The 18,014-nt window shown below is 36.0% G+C and overlaps 1 long non-coding RNA gene across 1 annotated transcript in view; it reads left to right on the top strand.

Moving 5' to 3' along the window:
- The first annotated feature begins 1,275 nt into the window (after positions 1-1,275).
- Positions 1,276-18,014, top strand: part of LOC138702115 (uncharacterized) — a 115,958-nt gene continuing 99,219 nt past the window's right edge. The window contains exons 1-5 of the long non-coding RNA XR_011332788.1: positions 1,276-1,876; positions 2,353-2,543; positions 4,954-5,075; positions 8,853-8,915; positions 13,239-13,372. This is a non-coding gene — a long non-coding RNA (uncharacterized lncRNA). The remainder of the gene's footprint in view (positions 1,877-2,352; positions 2,544-4,953; positions 5,076-8,852; positions 8,916-13,238; positions 13,373-18,014) is intronic.

Below are 18,014 nucleotides of genomic sequence, written 5' to 3'. Positions count from 1 at the left end.
ATAAGATCAATCACTGGTAAGGTCGCAGGCTTTTTGACGTGATAACGTCAAGACACTACTAATCGATAGCAATAGATAATTTGTTGGTGTAAGTGTGGCTTCTGTAGTTATTACTTTTATGAATAGATGGCGAAGATAATAGTCAGTGTAGCCAATTGTACATAAATATACCCATATTATAGAATTCAATATTTCATCTCCCTCTGTTGATTGTAAAACAACACTGGGTTTAGCTGGAAACCGCTGATATTGTCAATTGTAGGAATAATTTATGTTCAATCTACATAATCATTTCCTCGACACTTTTTAACCGCCCCAATAATTGTGCCACCTATTGAGAACTAGCAGAACCCTTTCAAAGTTTGTCAATTTTTTATATCTTTGGCTCTGATTTATCCCGTAGTTAGAAAGTTCGCTTACACAATCAAAACATAAAATTATTTAGGGCCAAATTAAAGAAGTACCTAATTTCTCACGCCTTCCATTCTGTAGGTGAATTCATGACATTCAATAACGCTTCATGAAATTGATACCAAAACTTTGTGTTGTACTATTAGACTATATTGTAAATCTCGTCTGTATATATTTCATCTAGACTGTGACTATAAATTAAGATTTTATAATAGTATTAAGTTTTTTGACTTGTTCCATATCCTAGCTGTAAGCAATGTATAAATACCATGGAATGTTAATAAATACAATACAATACGATACAAAAATCTCGTAAGGCAAAGGCAAATATCTTTGAACGGCAATGTACAATTACCGGTACATAATTGTCCTCTGGCCATAATTGTTATGTATTTAATTTTTTATTTGTTTATTTTGCTGTACTTCGTTTTCTTAGATCATAATTAGGGAAGCCAATATCCGAGCATAGAATTCATATAGAATTAGAAATTAGAACGAACATCCATTAGATGTGTTCTGATTGGCTGCGTGGAACGTATTCTATTAAAGCGGTCTCTAGCGGAATTCGTAAAAGTAATATTGCCAACATTTGAAAAGTTGTAGGATTATGAAGGGGAATTTCGCCTCCTGTCACTTAATTATCACTTCAACTGGCTCAACTAATTCAACCTAACCTTGTCACAGTACTCGCCTGCTATCCTTTTGGTCCAGGGAATATAATAGTCTTTATTTACATGAACATTTCATTATGCTTTTGGTTCGGGAAAATACTTGTCTTTATTTTCTGTGCTTAGACTATGAAAGGAAATGTGTATGGTGAATGTTACCAGCACTGCTCTGTCGCTTCTCATTTGGTTACGTAAACAGACGACTTCTTCATGTCTCTTAGCTTCCATAATCGTATGGTGGAAGAAGACGAAGAATAATGAATGTTTTTATTTAAATGTGACTCTGGCATGTTTATGTCACCCAAGGCTACACTGAACACATGATAATTATAAAAAAAAAATATGATTTATGTAAGGACGCTCACAACTGCAGAGGTTATAACAGCGTCGCCGGTGTGCCGGAATTTTGTCCCGTAGGAGTTTTTTTTACATGCCAGTAAATCTACAGACATGAACCTGTCGCATTTAAACACACACACACACATAATAATAATAATAATAATAATAATAATAATAATAATAATAATAATAATAAATAATATTTGTCAGAAACCAGTGTACAAGGCCTGGATATGACATCGTCAGGTTTTGTAATATACACATTCACAAACAAACTTAGCACAAATAAATATAGACAAACAAATAATTATAAGCAAATAAACAAACACTGAGAAATAAACAGAGTATGATGCATGTTAAGACTTATTTAAGGACAAAAGGAATAATGCCATTGACCTAGGCCGGAATCGAACCCGCAATCTCTAGCATTGAAGGCCAGCACTATACCGAGGCTGACGGTAATTATAATGTAACATAAATAATATATCGTGTAGGAATGTAGTTGATAATGCTAGTAGTAGGCCTACATAAATTAAATGTAATTCACAAGTTTTGTGAAAGTGCAAACTAGGCCTACACTCAACTACCATATGCAGTTTGGATGAATAGTTAATATGTCTTTGTAAATACCCAATAGGGGACCGAGCCACAAACATCTGATGTCAACCCACACATTTATCAATCATACCATAACGTAATATCTCTAGCACAAGAATTATCTGAACTGAGACATTATTTTAAAGGGCAGTACGCCTACAGGTTTCTGAGGTACCCTGTTCTCTACTTCGTCATAAAAAAAAAGCATTATTTCAGATTAGCATTATCTACTTAAGCATAAGATGGTCAGCTGTACAATTTCATTATCTTGTGTGTTTATAGAACGCCAGTAAGTGATTTAGAAAAAAAATATATCAAACTCATATATTTATTACAGCGCAAGTGAAAATACAACAAGGAAGAGCGATTGTGGATCAACCAGCAAGGTCAGCGCAAGTGAAGATCAGTTAATAAGAATGCCACGGGCCGTTGGTAGTCTGAGGTGCTCGAGAGGAAGTGCTACAATATGGAGGAGCTGTGCGATACCGACCGATGAAGTAGAAGCAGGTGGCGAACAGTTAATAAGAGGTAAAAGGACAAATAGAAACTTTAACAGAAATAAAGTAAATTCAATCAAGGATATAGATACTGAACGAAACTACCTACTAAGAGATAGGCGTCAACAAAGATTAAATTTTCCTAAAATTAGAAAAACGTATTATTAACTAAATAAGATAAGAAGGCAGATTTTGAAAATAAGATAGATTAACGTATGTATGTATATTTTGCGAGTAATTTTATGGCTGTCGTCGTCTCCCGCTTCTCAACTTCCAGGTACTCCAGTTTTGCCAATCGCCCATTTGTAGACCCCTGCAGACCATATCCTCCTGAACCTCCTTGCTCCATTTTTTCATTGGCCTTCCTCTTCTCTTTTTTTCCGGGGGAGTCCAGTTGAAGACCTTATTAGGCCAGCGGTCGGCTGACATTCTCTGCAGATGCCCAACCATATCAGGCGTTTAGTTTCCACTGATTGTAAGATATCTCCTGATACCTGCATTATATTTCGGACATCCTGATTCCTAATGTGGTCCATCCTCGAAATTTGACAACTACGGTGCCAGTAATCCATTTCTAAAGCCAACAATTTCTTCTTGATCCTGTCTCTCATTTCCCAAGTTTCGGATCCATAGGCACATATACTTTCTATTATAGTTTTATATACTCTTGTCTTAGTTTTCCTTGTTACCTTGTCATTCCACAGGAGTGTATTTAATTGTTTTATGGCCCGCTTTCCTTGACCAATCTTATTATTAATATCTTCATCACTTTTGGCCTGACTGTTGAGGGTAACACCCAAATATTTGAATGACTCAGAATTTTCTATTTGTGTATCCCCAGTATCTAAATTTACCTTGCTGCGACTACCCACAACCATGTATTTTATTTTCTTGATAGGCCCCTTTCCTTATAAGCCTCATTCAATTTACGAAACATATAGCTGGAATCTTCTTCATCTGCCGCTATCAGCACTTGATCATCAGCGAAATGTAGGCTATATAACGTATCTTCCCTGACTGGTACACCCATCTGACCACATTTCTTCCTCCACTGTTCCAAAATTGCTTGGAGATAAATCTTGAAAAGAGTTGGAGCAAGTGAGCATCCTTGGCGTAGGCCTTTTGTAACTGCGAAGTCTTCTGATAAGTGGCTTCCTACCTTTACAACACTACTACATCCACAATATTGTAGTATTAGTGTAATCTGCACCATGGCAAAATTATATGCAAAAGTCATTAAGAAAAGAATAGAAGGAGAATATACAGACTTAGAAGAATTTATTTAGAATAACGTCAAGGTTTTAAAATAATAAAAAAATTGAAAAAGAGAGAATGAATGAAGTTATAAATGTATTCCGATAGCTATATTAATTAGTAAAGGTTCAGAAGATAATTTGACTTTATAAATTGGTTAACTACTATATTTTAATTTCAGTAAGAATGCATTTATAATAAATGTAGTAGTCATCATAATAGCAAAGAATCGAAAATGAGTGCATGCAATACAACAATGAAACTAAATTGAGGTTGATTATGTAAGCAACTTGTCAAGTTTAAACAGGTATGCGGTAGTCTTCATAGAAGTTAAGCAAATGTTTCTGCTGACAAAATATTGCAAGAAATAAAGATTGACCTAGATATGGAATGTACCGATTCAGCTATTTCAGGCTCATGACTTACAGTATGTCGACATCTGCTCACCTTACTTACTTACTGGCTTTTAAGGAACCCGGAGGTTCACTGGCGCCCTCACATAAGCCCGCCATTGGTCCCTATCCTGAGAACGCTTAATCCAGTCTCTACCATCATATCCCACCTCCCTCAAATCCATTTTAATATTATCTTCCCATCTACATCTCGGCCTCCCTAAAGGTCTTTTTCACTCCGGCCTCCCAACTAACACTCTATATGCATTTCTGGATTCGCCCATACGTACTACATGCCCTGCCCATCTCTAACGTCTGGATTTAATGTTCCTAATTATGTCAGGTGAAGAATACAATGCGTGCAGCTCTGCGTTGTGTAAACGTACTAATCACATTCATAATATGATTTATTAAACACACTGTGTGTGTAATATAATACAAGACACAAATTAGATTTCCATTTAATCTCTGTTAGGCTCAGCTGTTATAAAAAGTTCTCTATTTATGTATTACAGTCTTCGATGCATGGCCGAATTATCTTAAAGCTTTGATGGGCCAAGAGGAAAAGTTTAGAACAGAATTAACAAAATTTATTTATCTTCATTTCCACAAAATGATGACCTGTTTAATGTTTTAAATACTCACTATGTATTAATGATTATATATTATATTTATCTGTTTGATTTCCTTGTCCCACATCTCAAAGCTGCAGCGCTGATGTAGGGTCTATACAATACAGTAAGTGTTATGTTTACGTTTTCATTTAGGCCTAATATTGATACATGCTTGTTTCAGGATGTCAGTAACGCACCATCATCATGAACATCATTCCCACGTATGTCTGCAATAAATCCTGCCTCCACACCCCCAGGTGAATGGGCGTTAACAGTCTCTACAGTACCGGTAATCGACAACAGGTAAGTTTAAGATCTCATTCATACTTAAGAATATGTTGTTGTTGTTTTCTAATGCCAAGCGTTTGACAATAAAGTCATTGACCTCTTGCACTCCAATATTTTCCAAAGATGTTAACATGGTCAGCCATTGAAGCACAGATTTTGAGGTGTTCCGAATCCATTTCTTGGTTTGAGTTGCACAATGGGCAGTTAGGGGACTGATATATTCCAATTCTATGCAGGTATTTGGCCAAACAATCGTGGCCTGTTGCCAATCTAAATGCAGCTACAGACGATTTTCGTGGTAAATCGGGAATTAACTGTGGATTTTGATGCAGAGAGTTCCATTTTTTCCCCTTGAGATTGTGTTATCAAATTTTGTTTGTTGAAGTCTAAGTATGTAGATTTAATAAATCTCTTCACAGAGTAATACGTAGATTTAGTAACAGGTCTGTAAGTAGCAGTGCTGCCCTTCTTTGCTAAAGCATCCGCATTCTCGTTTCTCAGGATTCCACAATGGGATGGTATCCATTGGAATACAATTCTTTTATTGAGTGATATTAATTGAGGGAGCATTTGAGTTATTTCTGCTGTTTGAGATGAAGGTGTGTGTTTAGAGACTATTGATAGAATAGCTGCTTTGGAGTCTGACAATATAACTGCATTCTTAAATTTATTGATGTGAAATAGAAGATTCCTGAGACTTTCACTTATTTGCAATGATTTCTCCATCAAAACTTGTTGTTCCATATGCAAGAGATCTATAAAGTGAGAAGAGACAGCACGTAACACCTGCACCGGCACCTTGTTCTCTGGAGATCAAGGATCCGTCAGTGCATAAATGAAGCCAGTTTTGTGGAGGGTACCTAATATTAATTGTCTTTAAAGACAATTGTTTTAGTATTTCAGTGTTTACTTCTAATTTCAGTATTTCTTCTGTTAAATTTAGATTATATTCTATATTTAATAGAGTTAAAGGGTTTGGTTTAATTTGTAAGTTTTCTTTTAAATTCAGGATAGTGATTTTTAATTCTTGAACCATGGATATGAAACTTTTTTGAGTTTTCAATCTACAGAGAGGACTGTATGAATGAGAATAATACTTAAGAATATTGCTAGGCCTATTAATGATTATTATATTATACAGAGGGTGCCGAAAAATGTATACGCACTTTGATTTCTATGTAATATATTTCAAAGTTGGACCGAAAAACAACAGTAATGTGTAGTATGATGTCCTGTAAACAGATGAGACTCTCATACATTATGCTAGCATTGATGCACGACAGGTTAATCAACAACAACAACAAAATGGAGCCAAGATTATCGTTTGAACAGTGGAAAGCAATTTTGAAGTGATATTGCAGAACCGAGAATGCTGTTGAAGTTCAACAGCAATGGAGACGTGAGTGCAGAACAGAACCACCAACGCGATTAACAATTGCACCATTCATGACAAATTTGAGACTCATGGTATCGTATGCGATGTTTACAAGGGCAAATCTGGGAGACCTCGCACATCAAGAAGCCCCGTGTCCTCGGCTATGGTTTTGGAACGTTTTGAGCACTCACTGGAGAAATCTACAAAGCAATGTGCACGTGAGACTAGGATTAGCAGAACCAGCGTACATCGTATTATTAAAACAGCAAAGTTGAAAGTTTTCATCCCAAGACTTTTGCATGCATTAAATGAAGATGACCCTGATCGGAGAGTGCAGTACTGTGGAGTGGTTTCAGAACAACAGATTAGAACATATTAAGACACTGGAAAAGATTCAAAAATGGGCTCTCAAGTGTTGTCGGAAAAATTCACCATTAAAATGGGACACACTCACGGACAGGAGAACGCGAATTCGATTATGCGCACTGTTCAAAACATACAGAGGTGAGCCTGCCTGGAGAGAAATAAAAAATAGGTTGCAACTGCCAAATTACTCTTCAAGGAACGACCACTCATATAAATTGAGGGAAAGAAGACAGAGGACGGACACTGGAAAGTTTTCTTTTCTCAATCGTACTATCAGGGACTGGAATGCTTTACCTGCAGACTTACTAAAGGCTTTACCAAAAATGTATTTAAAAATAGGCTTAAGGACTTTACTAATAGACGGTAATTATACACAGTATTTAAAGGATGTAAATGATATGTTGCTATTGAAGTGTTGTATCAGTGAAGAATTATGTTGTGTCAGTGAAGTGTGTTGTGTAAGTGAAACGTGTTCCTGCCAGTGAAGCTTTATAGTTTATAGTGGCAGTGCAAAGTATTTGAACAGTGAAATGTTTTTGAAGTGTTAGTGAAATCAGGATAGAATCAGTGAAATGTGTCGTAGTTCCAGTGCAGTGAGTGAGTTGACAGCGAAATGAGTGTAGTGTTGAAAGGTACTTGTGCAGATATGAACATATCATACTCGTGGGTTTTAGTTCGAACTTAGGTTTAAAGTACAAATTAGATTTACTTTAAATGTTATTTTAAGTGATTGTTTAATTTAATTTAGGATATTCCCTGTTGTTGTTGTTGTTGTTGTTGTTATTATTATTAATAGTATTATTATTATTAATTATTGTTACTATTAATTATTAGTATTATTATTAATTGTATTTTTAATTAATAAGTTTATTATTGTCATTATTGAGTGTAATTAGTTACCACTGCCACCGGGTATATACCCATTGAAGTGTGAATAAATACATACATACATACATACATACATACATACATGGTGCAAGAGGATGAGGCCTTCATAGGGAAAGTTGTTTGATCCGATGAGGCACAATTTAAGTTGAATGGAACTGTTAACCGGCATAACTGTGTCTACTGGTGTACAAACAATCCACATGTTTTTGTGGAAAAGGCTGTTAATTTATCTGGAATTAATATTTGTTTTTTTCTATTTTTTTTTATTTTAGTTGGTTATTTTACGACGCTTTATCAACAGCTTAGGTTATTTAGCGTCTGAATGAGATGAAGGTGATAATGCCGGTGAAATGAGTCCGGGGTCCAACACCGAAAGTTACGTAGCATTTGCTCATATTGGGTTGAGGGAAAACCCCGGAAAAAACCTCAACCAGGTAACTTGTCCCGACCGGGAATCGAACCCGGGCCACCCAGTTTCGCGGCTAGACGCGCTAACCGTTACTTCACAGGTGTGGACTGGAATTAATATTTGGTATGGGTTGTCATCTAGGGGTCTAATTGGACCATTCTTTTTTGATGAAACAGTAACTGGCCAAGTGTACCTGAACACGTTACACACATCCACCTTACCCGCCATTTGTACACTCTAGGGAAATGAGGAATTTTACTTTCAACAGGATGGTGCACCACCACATTACCACCGAGATGTACATGCGTACCTTGATGACAATCTTCCAGGGCACTGGATAGGATGAAGAGGTCCGATTGAGTTTCCACCGCGTTCTCCAGATCTAACTCTGTTGGACTTTTACCTATGGGGGACTTTTAAGAATGTTGTCTACTGTAGAAAACCAGCTACACTGACAGCACTTCGGGAAGAAAGTGAAACGGCATGTGCTGCAATCGCGGAGGACACTTTCACAAACGTTGCTCGAACAGTAGTTCAACGTACTCAGAAGTGTGTCGACGCCCGTGGTGGGCATTTTGAGCAACTGTTGTAGCTGTAAAAGTCTAAGATGATTAGTGCTCATCATTTTCTGTTTGTGTGAATTCAGCTTTGTTATGTTAACATAGTTTTTTCTTTGCTTGAAGTGTGTATACATTTTTTTTGTCACCCTCTGTATATAACATTCATACAATGTAGGTACTGTGTACTATTTCAGGCAGTCCGTTGGGTCAGAAGGAGACTTCACAAGGACCGGTCTACCAGTAGACTTCATAGAAAGGTTTGCAATGATAAAACTTCATTAGTAAAAAGCAATTTGTTAGATATATATGTATTTAAATGAAGGACATTTTAGTAGTATTGACATTTCCCCCGTTAAAGTAAGTACAGTGCATATCCCTTTCAGTTCTTTGGTAAAAAGTCTTGGCATTCACATGGATAATAATCTCAACTGGGACATGCAAATCACAGAAACCTGCAGAAAAGTATATTCTATTATCCATGTGCTAAAAAGGATAAATGTTCATCTCCCCTCTTGCTTAAAAAAGTCCCTTGTGCAGACACTTGCATTTCCCTATTTCGACTATGCGGACATTTTACTGACTGACCTCTCCAGCGACAACAAAACGAAACTTCAACGTGCTCATAATTTGTGCGTACGTTTTGTAAGCATATGATCATATCACCCCATCCCTGGAAGCAATAGGTTGGCTTAAACTAGATAAGAAAAGAAATTTACATTCACTTCACCTTCTCTTCGAAATCTTGAACTCTTCTATTCCTTCGTACCTGTCGTCTCGCTTCACTTACCTTTCTTCCCACCACAATCTGAACACATGCTCTCGCCATGAAACAATACTAACAATACCATCCCATCGCACCTCCTCATACTCATCCTCTTTCACAATAGCCCTGCCAAAACTCTGGAATTCGTTACCTGTTAGCATCAGGGACTGTCGAAATGAAATTGAATTCAAACGCAAACTTACTAGGCACTTGGTCAGTAATTGAGACTCGTTCAGACATGGTTTCTTGTAAATAGTTCTCTTAATCTATCACAAAATATTTCAATATCCGGTAATTTCATCAGTATAGAATTTTGTTATTCTAGGTTTAATTTGTAATTCAGTAAATACAAAAATATTCTTTGTTCTTAACTTCTATGATAAAATGTCTAGCTTTCATTAATCAGGTAATCTTGTCGTACTTTAATTTTTATTGTAATTGTAATTGCAAATTTAATATTAATTGTAATTTTATTGTTCATGTTATAGTTGTAATCCCCTGGTAGAGGGACAGAGAAGGCCTGACGGCCTTATCTCTACCAGGTTAAATAAATAAATACTAATAATACTAATAATTATTAATATTTCCTTTCTTTTTCGTTTTCTTTCTAAATCGTTATTTTTAAAACAATTGACGCACACTTGTACTGTCTCAATGTCCGAATGGTCATTGCACACAAGTGACGAAAACTAACTCCATCTTGATCTATTTCTTGGACATAACTGCATCTCTCAAAGTGTGCTGATATCTGATGCTAAAGAGAGTGCTCTCCACTTCCTAAATTTAAATTCTCCGAAGTCTATTTTGTTAGACATAATACTTGAAATATAAACTATTCAACAGCACAAGCCAAACTGGAAATGATATAAACAGTTACTGGACTAATATTACCATGTGTCACTAATAGGGAACTGTTACAACAATGCAACATTAATTTGAATAGTAGAAATTGCATGACAGTTACTCCAACCCATAACCCAAGCAACAATTAAAGTATAGATGCTTCATCTATACTAATAATAAATCTGTAGCCAAAATTTTTCTGGTAATTTTCGATTTTCCAAAAATAATTGGTGTTAACATGTATAATTAATCATCCTGAAACAGAAAATCGCTTTTTTGACATTTTTGTTTGTATGTATGCCTGTCTGTCTGTCTGGATGTTTGTTACCTTTTCACGCAATAATGGCTGAACGGATTTCGATGAAAATTGGAATATAAATTAAGTTCGTTGTAACTTAGATTTTAGGCTATATGACATTCAAAATACGTTATTTAAAAGGAGGGTTATAAGGGGGCCTGAATTAAATAAATCGAAATATCTCGCTTATTATTGATTTTTGTGAAATGTGTTACATAACAAAAGTTTATTTAAAAATGATTTCCGATAAGTTTTATTCTTTGCAAAATTCTGATAGGACTGATATTTAATGAGATAAACGAGTTTTAAAATAACAATGCATTTTATTTTGGCCAACTAATGGGCTGTAATGAAACGAAAACAAATGACTTCGTCTATAAGGGGCCTTGGACAACAACAAACGAAAGCTATTCATTAACATGTTTCTGTGTTTGTATGTAGTAATCTCAGAAGCTAATTAACCGATTTGTGTAATTATTAATTCATCATTGGAAAGTGTAGTTTCTCTAGATGGACATAATGCTATAATGCTATTACAGTAACTTCTGAGTGAATCGAGGACAGGTAAGATTAAAATAGCTTCTTATGCACAGAAAACTTGATAGGCTATTCTGTACATTATTCGTTTCCTGTATTTCTTAAAATAATGTCTATGTAGGCCTACCACATTCATTTTCATCTCAGAGAATTAACGAACAACGAGAGTGTATTGATTCAGTATGTAGTAATAGTACGTTAACTTAGCATTCCATTATTTTAACTATGCTCAATTGAATTGTGTTAAATAGATAAAATGAATAAACTATGCAATAAATGCATAAAGTCAATTCTACTCCATCATTTAAAGTTCAAGCATAGGCTTGTCATTTAATTGGAAGTTTTCTTCCAGCTGAGAGTAAGAGCCTTCAATTCTTACAAGTATATTTCATTTCAGATCAATTTTTTTTTAATTTTTTTAGTAGGTTATTTTACAATGCTTTATCAACATCTTAGGTTATTTAGCGTCTGAATGAGATGAAGGTGATAATGCCGGTGAAATGAGTCCGGGTTCCAGCACCAAAAGTTACCCAGCATTTGCTCGTATTGGGTTGAGGGAAAACCCCGGAAAAAATCTCACCCAGATAACGTGCCTCGACTGGGATAGTATCAATCTTTAAAGTAAAGTTGACTGCACAACTCCAGGAAGTATTGGATGAACAGTTCAATTCATAGTTTTAAATACAACTTTCAAAATGACTCAGAAGCAAACGAATTACAACATACAAAAAGCTACTATTCGCTAAGTAATTGCAAAACTGTATTTAGATTTGTCAATATTTAATTCTAAGAAGTGCAGCGAAGCATGCGGGTATGGCTAGTAATAGCGTAATTAAAATTGATGTCCTGGAATATTGAGTGGGATGGATTTAAACCATAGTACATTTTGCAGCCAGTTCACGTAACGTAACTTGAAATATTAAATTTTCTTGCATGTTTGGATCAAATGGAGAATTTCAAACAATGTAATAAACGTTCAAACTTAGACAATTAAAAAAAATCACAGTTTCGATAAGTTGTTGTTGTTTTCTAATGCCAGGCATTTGACAATAAAGTCATGTGACCTCTTGCACTCCAATATTTTTCAAAGATATTGTCATGTTTAGCCACTGACGCACAGATTTTGAGATGTTCTGAATCCATTTCTTGATTTGAGTTGCACAATAGACAGTTAGGAGACTGATATATTCCAATTCTGTGCAGATGCTTGGCCAAACAGTCATGGCCTGTTGCCAATCTAAATGCAGCTACAGACGATTTTCGTGGTAAATCGGGAATCAACTGTGGATTATGATGCAGAGAGTTCCATTTTTTCCCTTGGGATTGTGTTATCAAATTTTGTTTGTTGAAGTCTAAGTATGTAGATTTAATAAATCTCTTCACAGAGTAATACGTAGATTTAGTAACAGGTCTGTAAGTAGCAGTGCTGCCCTTCTTTGCTAAAGCATCCGCATTACCTTAATGATACTCATTTCATATTGGAGTGGTTAAGTGGCAAGTTGTAGCCGATTTAAGTGAACACCATATTTTAATGTTTTGGTGGCTACTTCATTCACACACAACCCCCAGAATGTCTGGAGGACCACACCTGCTGTTGGTTGACGGGTCCATTGGACCTAGATGGGAGATCTTGTTGATCACCAACTTTCCCTCCTGAAGCCACTGGAGGACGATTTTAGTGCCATAGCAGGTCAGCACTAGGAACAGAAAAGTAGAAAGAGGAGGAAGGAAAGGGAAATGAATCCCTAGGCCTCGAATGCTCTAATACTGTCGGGGTCGAAGGAAGTAAGAGTTCAGTCAGAGGACTGGATAGGAAAGGGTAAAGAGGGAATTAGGTATTGAATAGAGGAAAATTATACCAAATTCGGTCATTAACTCATCAAGCTGACCAGTGCTAATGGATGAGTAGCCCCTCCCTTTAGTTCAGCTTGTAAAATTATGCTTACTAACAGCTGCACCACTGGAAGGTAGGGATGGGTATTTGTCCAGGTCGGTTCCTTAAAGCCTTCAATGGGAAGGATTAATGGCTCTCCCGCCTGTATCCGACAGATACCGTTTTGCAACCAGTTTCGATAAGTAGTAGTGTCTTTTGGATACAATGGTATGCTGAAGGTTAACATTTTTTTCGTCTTTCCATAGGATTCTGCTGCAAGATCATCGAGAATGACAAATTATGAAGAAGATGTGTCCTTCCTCCAAAAGGAAAACAACGAAGTCCAGATGAAACGTGATGAGGAGTTTCATCAATTGCAGAAAGCAGAATATTATTAAAGGTAAAGAAAGTTAACAATTACTGGGAGCAAATGAAAAATTTAGAGATGTAGTAGTAGTAATGGTGGTGGTGGCAGTAGTAGTGAAATCTTCTGAAGTTCTTGTTTACTTCACTTCCTTGGTGAGCTTCCCAGCAGTATATAGGAACTTGGAATTCCTGTGCCAATAATTTTCTGGAGTTTGGTGCAGAGTAGTAAGAGTGCTAGTTCATTGTTATATTTGTGTTGTTGCATGCTACACACTGTGATGAGTGTAACAAGTTTATTCGATGCAGATATGCTGCTGGACAGTTGTGGTCAGTTTCCAAGCTGAATGAGGCAACTGCATCAGATTGAGGGCTGTTAGTATTACTGTACATTGGACACTACTAGTGTTTTCAGTTTGTTATTTTCACATTGTTGTTTAGTGATACTATAAGGATGTGTTTTTTTCTTCCATGAAGGGTTTTGCTGCTTTATAAGACAGGTTATTTATTTATTTATTTATTTATTTATTTTTTTTACTTTTTAACTTCGCTTTAGAATATGCCATTAGGAAAGTTCAGGTTTGGAATTGAACGGGTTACATCAGCTTCTTGTCTATGCGGATGACGTGAATATGTTAGGAGAAAATCCACAAACGATTAGGGAAAACACGGAAATTTTACTTGAAGCAAGTAAAGAGATAGGTTTGGAAGTAAATCCCGAAAAGACAAAGTATATGATTATGTCTCGTGACCAGAATATTGTACGAAATGGAAATATAAAAATTGGAGATTTATCCTTCGAAGGGGTGGAAAAATTCAAATATCTTGGAACAACAGTAACAAATATAAATGATACTCGGGAGGAAATTAAACGCAGAATAAATATGGGAAATGCGTGTTATTATTCGGTTGAGAACCTTTTATCATCTAGTCTGCTGTCAAAAAATCTGAAAGGATTTATAAAACAGTTATATTACCGGTTGTTCTATATGGTTGTGAAACTTGGACTCTCACTCTGAGAGAGGAACATAGGTTAAGGGTGTTTGAGAATAAGGTCCTTAGGAAAATATTTGGGGCTAAGAGGGATGAAGTTACAGGAGAATGGAGAAAGTTACACAACGCAGAACTGCACGCATTGTATTCTTCACCTGACATAATTAGGAACATTAAATCCAGACGTTTGAGATGGGCAGGGCATGTAGCACATATGGGCGAATCCAGGAATGCATATAGAGTGTTAGTTGGGAGACCGGAGGGAAAAAGACCTTTGGGGAGTCCGAGACGTAGATGGGAGGATAATATTAAAACGGATTTGAGGGAGGTGGGATATGATGATAGGGACTGGATTAATCTTGCACAGGATAGGGACCGATGGCGGGCTTATGTGAGGGCGGCAATGAACCTTCGGATTCCTTAAAAGCCATTTGTAAGTAAGTAAGTAAGGTTATTTATTTTTTGTTGCCGGATTCATCATTAATCGAACTCGTAGTTTCTGAGTTGGAGGTTTAAATACCTAACGAAATTTAGTTATACTTATTTGCTGATAGGGGCAGAGGGACAAGTGGTGAGTTCACCGTCTCATATGCCAACTACTATGTAATTAAGGTATTACTAGAATGAAAGAGAGGAGATACCAAAACATTTCCTGCTAATTTTTAATGGGAAATTTATTTTGTTGGGAATAACTAGAGTTTTTCTACTCTTTTGATTGTTTGTTATTTTGTTTGTAAATGCCAGCGGTTGCTCTGTATCTTGTTATAGTTACAATACGATCAAAAAAGTTGCAATGATTTTTTTTAATAGCGGAAAAGCGACTTAAAAGTGTTACTCTGAGTTTTTTCTGATCAGCGTTCAGGCATTTAGGGATCCATTTAGCAAACAACGTACATCAAAATTTATAATTTACACAAGAAAATGAAATAAATAATTCAATACATTTCTGAGACGTTGCAAATACAAAGAGGAAACAACATTTGGATTTAACATATTGATGGTGTTCAACAGCAACCTCATATATATAAAAAAATGAACAAAATACGATTTCACTTAATTCCCATCAAAGAAATTTTCCCGAATCTCCTACGAACACATCTTATGTCAAGGCGTGGATACAAACTTGACAAGAAGAGATTTAAATACACTCTGATGTCAGGTATTTGTTCATTTTCAAGACATTAAAATGTTTCTTAGCTTTCCTGTGAAATTGAATTTTTTGACATAGGCCTACTGTAGGTATGAGGTTGCTGTTCAACACCATCGATATTCAGGAAACCAGTCCACACAAATCACTGCATACCAGCTAATTCCATAATCCCTACGCACACAAACTAAATATGTGTAATTTTCTAATTAATAGATTAATTAATAACTATCGAGGAATATCACTTTTGTTGACGTCGTACAAAATTTCGTCGAATATCCCTTTGAGAAGATTAACTCCATATGTAGATGAAATTATTGGGGATCATCAGTGTGGTTTAGGCGTAGTAGATCGACTATTGATCAGATTTTTTGTATTCGACAGATATTGGAGAAAGAATGGGAGTATAAGGGTACAGTACATCTGTTATTCATAGATTTCAAAAAGGCGTATGACTCGGTTAAGAGAGAAGTTTTATATGATATTCTTATTGAATTTGGTATTCCCAAGAAACTAGTTCGATTAATTGAAATGTGTCTTAGTGAAACTTACAGCAGGTCCGTATAGGCCAGTTTCTATCTGATGCTTTTCCAATTCACTGCGGGCTAAAGCAGGGAGATGCACTATCACCTTTACTTTTTAACTTCGCTCTAGAATATGCCATTAGGAAAGTCCAGGATAACAGACAGGGTTTGGAATTGAACGGGTTACATCAGCTTTTTGTCTATGCGGATGACGTGAATATGTTAGGAGAAAATTCACAAACGATTAGGGAAAACGCGGAAATTCTAGTTGAAGCAATTAAAGCGATAGGGTTGGAAGTAAATCCCGAAAAGACAAAGTATATGATTATGTCTCGTGACCAGAATATTCTACGAAATGGAACTATAAAAATTGGAGATTTATCCTTCGAAGAGGTGGAAAAGTTCAAATACCTGGGAGCAACAGTAACAAATGTAAATGTCACTCGAGAGCAAATTAAATGCAGAATAAATATGGGAAATGCGTGTTATTATTCGGTTGAGAAGCTTTTATCATCCAGTCTGCCGTCAAAAAATCTGGAAGTCAGAATTTATAAAACAGTTATATTACCGGTTGTTCTGTATGGTTATGAAACTTGGACTCTCACTTTGAGAGATGAACATAGGTTAAAGGTGTTTGAGAATAAGGTTCTTAGGAAAATATTTGGGGCTAAGAGGGATGAAGTTACAGGAGAATGGAGAAAGTTACACAACGCAGAGCTGCACGCATTGTATTCTTCACCTGACATGATTAGGAACATAAAATCCAGACGTTTGAGATGGGCAGGACATGTAGCACGTATGGGCAATTCTAGAAATGCATATAGAGTGTTAGTTGGGAGGCCGGAGGGAAAAAGACCTTTGGGGAGTCCGAGACGTAGATGGGAAGATAATATTAAAATGGATTTGAGGGAGGTGGGATATGATGGTAGAGACTGGATTAATCTTGCTCAGGATAGGGACCAATGGCGGGCTTATGTGAGGGTGGCAATGAACCTCTGGGTTCCTTAAAAGCCAGTAAGTAATATTAATAACTACAGAAACAAATACAACAATATTTTTTAAATGGTTTCCGAGGACTGGTATAATAGAAATACCATAAAAAATTAATTCACAAAAAAAACGAGAAGCTCGTGAAACAAAAAAAACAAAACAACTTTAAACAATACAATCGTTATAGGAATGAACCAAAGATCTGGTTTACTATAACATACAATAATTATATTTCGAATAAACTAAATAATTTCTTCAAAAAGAGAAAATATTGACACAGCTCATAGAACTAGTTATAAAGTCAGTATGCAAAACAAACTAAAAAAATACAAATCTAGTCTTTCAGGTAAAGCTTCCTGTAAAGCAGATTTGAATAATTTCAAGGGAAAAATTGTTCCGGGGCCGGGCATCAATCCCGGGACTGCTGGTTGAATGTACCAGCGTTCTACCACTGAGCTACCTGGGAACTCCACCCGACACCGTCTCAACTTTTCCCTTTATATACTTTATATTTTATTTTATTAATTAGTTACATGAACGTTTTCGGCACTTGTGTGTGCCATCATCAGATGATTGAGTGATACTGCATGTTAACCTTGCCAAATGGATACATGTGACATCGCCATGAATATTATGTATGCACAAAATATGTAATATATACCCATTATCAGTTAAAATAGTAACATAAAATGCGAGTAAAACACTTATAAGAATAACCCCATGAAATTAGTGACAATTCTTACTGTTCACCTTGTACAGGGACATCATTTTATTTTTACTAACATTTCTAATATTAACCTGGCTATACCTTTGGCTTAAAGGTTGTGAACCGGAAACACTGTTTGCACCCCCTTCCACGACTGGAGTTCGATGATACTGGCGTAAAATACAAACAAATCAGTTTACTAGGTATAGGAGGGAAGGAAAGTATTTCATCCATTTACATAAACTAGGAAATATCGCGATTTTGAGTTTGATAATTTTCATTAGGTTTTTGTTTAATCAAAATACAGTACAGTATTAAC

This window comes from Periplaneta americana, chromosome 6 (genome assembly GCF_040183065.1).
Source record: "Periplaneta americana isolate PAMFEO1 chromosome 6, P.americana_PAMFEO1_priV1, whole genome shotgun sequence".
In the NCBI taxonomy this organism is placed as follows: Eukaryota; Metazoa; Arthropoda; class Insecta; order Blattodea; family Blattidae; genus Periplaneta; species Periplaneta americana.
This window is presented reverse-complemented; position numbering and strand designations above follow the sequence as displayed.